The sequence below is a fragment of the Megascapheus bottae genome, chromosome 17 (assembly GCF_031878675.1).
Source record: "Megascapheus bottae isolate mThoBot1 chromosome 17, mThoBot2.hap1, whole genome shotgun sequence".
NCBI lineage: Eukaryota > Metazoa > Chordata > Mammalia > Rodentia > Geomyidae > Megascapheus > Megascapheus bottae.
In genome coordinates this window covers 33274144-33280456 of record NC_143525.1, presented here as the reverse complement: position 1 = coordinate 33280456, position 6313 = coordinate 33274144, and positions in this window count along the sequence as shown.

Sequence of the window (6313 nt, the reverse complement as noted above, 5' to 3'; positions counted from 1 at the left end):
CGCCGCCCCCCCGGCCCCCCTGCCCGGCCGCGGCAGCCATGGCCGCGCGCCCCCGCTCGCTCGCTCGCTCCCGGCCCACCCGCCCGCCGCCGCCGGGTAAAGTCTTAGGTTCAGGGAACAAAGCCCGGCTTGGTCGGGAGCTTTTCGCTCCGCGACTCGGCGCTTTTCCGTCCCCGTCCCTTTTGCGCCTTGTGATTCGGGAGGGTCGCTCCCCGGCCCTCCGTCCCTCCGTCCACCTGCCCGCGACCTCGCGCTGCGGGACCCCGGGGTGCCCCGATCCCCACCCCGCCCGGGTCTTCTCCGTCCCTAGAGGGGGGTCTCGTCCTGGGGGGGGGGGCGCTGCCGGGGTCGCTCGGACGGAGCGGGGTCTCCGGTGGCCGCGCTGACCTCCGCGCTCACCCGGACACGCACCGCCTCACGGCAGGCGTGGACTCAGCCAGCAACTGTTCCTTGAGGGGCCGTGCGTGCCGGCGGCCCTGGGGGCCCGCCGTCGAGGAGGGCGCGCGGCTCTCCCCGAGGAACCGCCGATCCCCCTCCCGGGGGACGCGAGCGCGCGGCCACCCCGGACCTGCAGGCCCGCACAGGAACACAATGGAGGCGCGCGCACCGAAGAAGTCCCCGAAACTGGAGCTGGGGCTTAGCGGCGGGCCGGGGATGTGAGGGCCGTGAGTTGCAGCCCTGGGGACCGAGAGGGACAGGATCTGACCTTCACTCGTTTTCTAACCGGGGAGGGGGCGAGACCAAAGGTCAACACCCCCCCTCCAGCGGGAGGTGCGGTGGCGGAGGGGAGGAGGCCGCCCTGGAGGCTTCAGCCACACTTCAAAGACCTCACGGGCCGGGAGCGCTTCCGGGGGGGAGGAGGGAGGGGGGCTGCTCCCCCCCCCAGCGCACCCCCTCCCTCCTGCAGACTCTTCCGCCCGGTCCGCCTCCTTTTCACCAGCACCTGTTCAACCGGAACATCAAGGGGCCGGGCCCGCCGCCCCCCCTCTGCGTCTCTTTAGTACCTTTCATCCCGGAAAGGGGGGTAAATCTCCGCCCAAGAAGGGGGTAGTAGGGCGGGGGAGAACTTGTCCTTGACCTGGTCTGTGGCGACAGGGATTTTCTCCTTAATCCTGGCGTGGCGGGGGTTTGGGTAGGTTGGGTAAGCTGTGTTCGGCGCTACATCCCCCACTGCCGGCTTGAACACGAGCAATCCGGGAGGGCTGCCGGGATGAAGAGGCTCCCTCTAGGTCTAGGCAGGCCGGACGGAGGCAGCTTTTTCGCGTTGGAGGACGGGGCCCCAGATCCTGGCAATGACAGCTGTACACATGTTTCATGGTCATCTTGGTGAGCGTCGCTCACACAAAAACAAACAAGAAGCAACCCTCCCCTGGGGTTGCGAACGAATTCCCTTTCCTACCAAGAAGACAACCGCTGGAAAAGCTCAACGTCAGGTCCTGACCGAGCGCCAGCTTCAGAATCTCCTGAGTGTTTACTTCTGGAAAACCACCACGGACAAAGTGCCTTGCCGTTCCGAACGGGTTTCGCCCGAGGGAAGGGCGGGGGTCCCCTGCGCGCCGTGTGGGCGCCCCGGCCACGGGCCCGTGCCCGGCGTGCCCCCGGCCCTGGTGGCGTGGACGGCGGGCGCGCGCGCGTTTACTGTCGGGTGGGCATCCCTCTCGTACTTCCCACGACCGCGTAGGATGGATGTCAGCAGCCCCACCTTACGGATGGATGAGGCTTCCACCGCCCCCCCCCAATTAAATGACGTGCTCCAAAGCACCCAGCCCGCCGGAAAAGGCAGAGCCAGGATTTGAACCCAGTGAGTTTTGGCAACCCTGCGGGCGGGGCTGGACGGCCGCCTCCCCTTTTCACTGGGCGGGCCCGGAAGAACAGGGCTCCCCGTTTGTTTTTTCCCGGCGCCCGGCACGAACCGATCCACATTTTTAAAAACCGCAGCAAGATCAGGTCCTGAGCAACAAGTGGTCCAGGTTTCCCCGCGCAGCCTGCGGTGCGGCGTCGCGCGGAGCCTGGCTGTGCGGCTTTCCACGAGGGGCTTCGGGGTCTCCCGAGCTCAGCCCCGGCCTCCCGTCCGCGGGACGCGTGCCCCGCGGCGAGGATGCGCTCGGGCCCCGCGGGCCCCCGCTCCGCGCCCCTTCCGAGGGCCCGCTTCCCGCCCCGCGCATCCAAAGGGACTGGGGCAGCGACGACCAAACAGAAAATTATTTCCTCCCGCTCGGCCCGCCCCGCTCCGCCCCGCCCCGCCCGTCCCCGGAGCCAGAAGGGGATTGTGGGGCCGCCGCGGCCGCCGCCGGAGCCGAGCGGGGCGGAAGCGCGCGTGGCGCGGTGCTCCGACCCCGCGCCGCGGGGCTGCGGGGCTGCGGGCCGGGGCCCAGGCGCGCCCGCCCGAGGCCGGCCAGGCTTCCGCGAAGTCTGGCCCGCAGGTTCCGGGAAGCGAGCCGGGGAGGCTGGAAGCCGCTGCGGTTTCGCTTCTGCTCGGCGGCTCCCGGGGGTGCCGGCTCGCCCCGCCTCGGCCGAGCACAGCCCGGGGGCCGGGAGAGCGTCCCCGGAGCCCGGCGCCTGACCTTGGGGGGCGCCGGGAGAGGTGAAGCCCCTTCCCCCGGGTGACCCGGGCGCGGGAGGCTGCGGGGGGGCGGGCCCGGCGGGGACTGCAGGCCACCCCGGGCTCCAGCCCTCCCGGGACGGGGGCTGTCGTGCCCTGACGGGGACCTCGGCTTCCCCTTCCGGGGTCTAAGTACTCGCCGAGGGTTGATGTGATCATCCCTCATCCCAGGGGGGGCCCCGGGGAGGTGATTTCCCACGAAAGGCGGTGGCCCCCGTCTGCTGGGCCCGCGCTGATGGCCGGGCGAGCGCTCCGGTTCCTCCCTGACTCACACTCTCCGCGCAAGATGCGTGGAGGCCGGGCGAAGGGGGAACTGGTGGGAGAGGGGATCCCCCGCGGGCGCCGGGGCTCCCCGGTCACGACTGGTGCCGTGACTGCTGCCGTGTGCGGCGTTGCGCAGATTCAAGTCCAGCCTCTGCCATTCCTGTCAGCCCTGGTTTGCCAGACTGCACACCGGGAATAAATGGAGTGCACGCGCCCAGTCCTCGGGGCTGTGGCAGCTCCACCCCCAGCGCCCCGGCGGGGTGCTCCAACAGCCGAGAGGAACTTCTTGTGGCCAGGGGCGACCGATGGGGTAGGAAGCCGTGAAGTGCTGCGGAGGAGACAGCCACCTGCTCTCATGTCAGAGACCCCCGCCTCCAGCCCGCAGTGTGGCCTTACAGGAAGCAATTACGGTCTCTGGTGTTTGGGGAGGCGATGAGATCTTCTCACTCCTACACTTCGTCATTGGCACGGATTGTGCAGGGTGCAGGGAGGTGTTGTGATTTTCCACACGCACTGTATTTTGATCAGATCCCCCTCCCCCTTACACCGCCCGTCTCCCCCTAGTGACCACATTTTGAAAGTCCCCTTGGAGTCAACATTCTGTAGGTTGGTGACTGCTCTTGGGGAAATTTCCAGGCGAGGGGGATGGCAGATGATTAGTGCATTGACCTTGCCATGTTCCTCTTTTTCTACCAATTCTTCCTGAAGTCTACTCCTTATCCTTCCTGTTATAAGTTACCATCAGGACAGAGGTCAAAAAAGGTATTCAGAGTTTCAGCAGCCATTTTTATTTAATCATGTGCTGACGGGGAGATACACATACAGAACCTAGCCTAGGAGGGTAACAGTCGCATAGAGAAGTAACTTTTTTCTACATCAATCTTGGGGTTTGAACACGCTCTACTACTTTGAGCAACTGCTCCAATTCCAGCTTTTATTATTATTTTTTTTTATGGGCCATGGGACTTGAACTCTGGGCCTAGGCACTGAACCTGAGCTCTTCAGCTCAAGGCTACCACCCCCCCTCTCTTGAGCCACAGCCCCATGTCCCTTTTTCTACTGATTAATTGGAGATAAGAGTCTTTAGTGCCTGGGCTGGCTTTGAACTCTGATCCTCAGATCTCAGTTCCCTGAGTAGCTAGGGTTACAGGTATGAACCACTGGCTTCAGGTGAGAATTAACTTTCTTTCCAGATTGAAAAGGCTTTGATAGCATTGAACTGTGCCCACCCAGCACAGAAGAAGTAATGGTGTTTATAGGACCATAGAAGGAGGCACTGGTAGGAGTGAGAGGATCCCCCGCTGGTGTGAGCCGGTAGGGTTTGAGGGCAGAGAAGACAGCAGCCCAGGCAAGGAGAACAGCCTGTCCAAAGGCAGAGTCAGGAGACAGTGGTATGTGTGTTAGAGTTGTGCATTGTGGCAACCACATGGTGGCGTGTGTGTGGCAAAAGAAAGGCTTAGAGGGATGGCTGTAAGGTAAGGAACAGATTAAGGGCCCTTCCTAAGTAATTACCTCCAATTAACCACAACAAAGCTGGAAGTAGAGCTGTGGCTCAAGTGGTAAAGCACTATGAAGCTCAAGGACACTGACTAGGTCCTGAGTTCAAGTGCCAGGACCAGCACTAAACGAACTAATCTACAGAAGAAAGAAGAAGAGGAGAATGAAGAAAAGAAGCAGCAGGACGCAGTTGAGCACTGGTGGCTCACTCTTGTCATCCTAGGGAGGAGATTTGGGAGAAGCACAATTTGTAGCCAGCCCAGACGAAATGTTTGAAGTATATCAATCCAACCAATAGCTGGACAGGACGATGCGTGCCTGTCCTCTGGCACACAGGAGGCTCAAATGGAAGGATCATGGTTCCAGGATAACACAAGGAAAAAAGTTCAGGAAACCTCATCTCAACAGAAAAAGCTGGGCATGGCGGTACAAGAAACCTAAATAGAATCACAGTCCAAGCAAAAAGTGGAACCTGATCTAAAAAATAAGTCTGTAATCCTAGCTACTCAGGAGGCTAAGATCTGAGTATGGAGGTTCAGAGTCAACCTGGGCAGGAAAATCTGTGAGACTATCTCCTATTAATCACCAGAAAACCAGAAGTGGCACTGTGGCTCAAGTGGTAGGGCACTAGCTTTAAGCTGAAGAGTTCAGGGACACTGTCCAGCGTTCAAGCCCTACGACTGACAAAAAAAAATAAAGAAAACAGGTGACTGGGGAAGTGCCTCAAATGCTAGAATATTAGCCTAACAATCCAGAGATACTGAGGTCAAATCTTAGTACTAAAAAAAGGAGGAATACTTGAGATGGACACTTTTGAGGAAGGAAGTAGTGCTAGTGTCCGTGTTTCAGGTCCTGGGCAGGATTCCACAAGGAAGCCTAGAACCCTAAGAGTTCAGGTTGTTGAGTGGAAAGGAAGGCTAATAAAAGTGGAAGAATTAGAGGGGGGCAGAGCTGAGAGGTGAATTAAAGGAGGTGCTAGGGTAGAGAGTAAGGTTGTAGGGACAGGCAGTGGGCAGTGAGAACTGGATGAAGGCGGATGGAGCAAGTCCCGAAAGGGTCAAAGTTTCCAAGGAGAATCTCATAGGCTGCACCCAGAGGCCAGCATGAACGCCGTCCAGCCATGTTCAGGAGATTCAGGAGTCCAGTGGGGAGAAGGAAATGAGACTGGGGAGTAGACAGGGGAGCAGGGTACCTTCCATCTAGCACACACTTGATCCATGCAAAACAAGATGCCATGGGTGAGGCCAAGACGCTGCACGTGTAACGAAGTTTACCCGGCTATCACAGTTGGATGGTCAGAAGAGGGAAGAAGATTCAGGTGACAGGCAGAGTGACTTAAAATCATTCTAAGGATTAGAGTGTTTGCACCATAGGGCGTGAATTTTGTGTGTTGCCTTTATCTGAATTGGAGTCTAGTGCATAGTAGGTGCTCAGTTAACTTTTGTTGACTGATCAATGTTTGACCATCTCTGGCATTAACAGGAATGACTCAGCAGGAGTGTCGGTGGGAATGGAGAAAGGGCACTGTGTAGGGGCCGGAGTTTGGCCTAGTGGTAGAGTGCTTGCCTAGCATGCACAAAGACCCGGGTTCAATTCCGTGGTACATAGAAAAAAGCTGGAAGTGGTGCTGAGGCTCAAGTGGTAGAGCTCTAACCTTGAGGAAAGCCCAAGGACAGTGCTCAGGCCCTGAGTTCAAGGCCAATGACTGGCAAAAAAAAAAAGGGCACTGTGTGTGTGTGGGGGGGTGAAATTGAAAGAAAGGATAATTGATATTCATAGTATCGGGGGAGGTGACTTTCAAGTTTGTCTTTTCTTTTTGTCAGTCATGGGGCTTGAACTCTGGGCCTGGGTGCTGTCCCTAAGCTCTTCAGCTCAAGGCTAGCACTCTATCACTTGAGCCACAGCACCACTTCAGGTTTGTTGGTTTGTTTTTCTGATGGTTAACTGGAG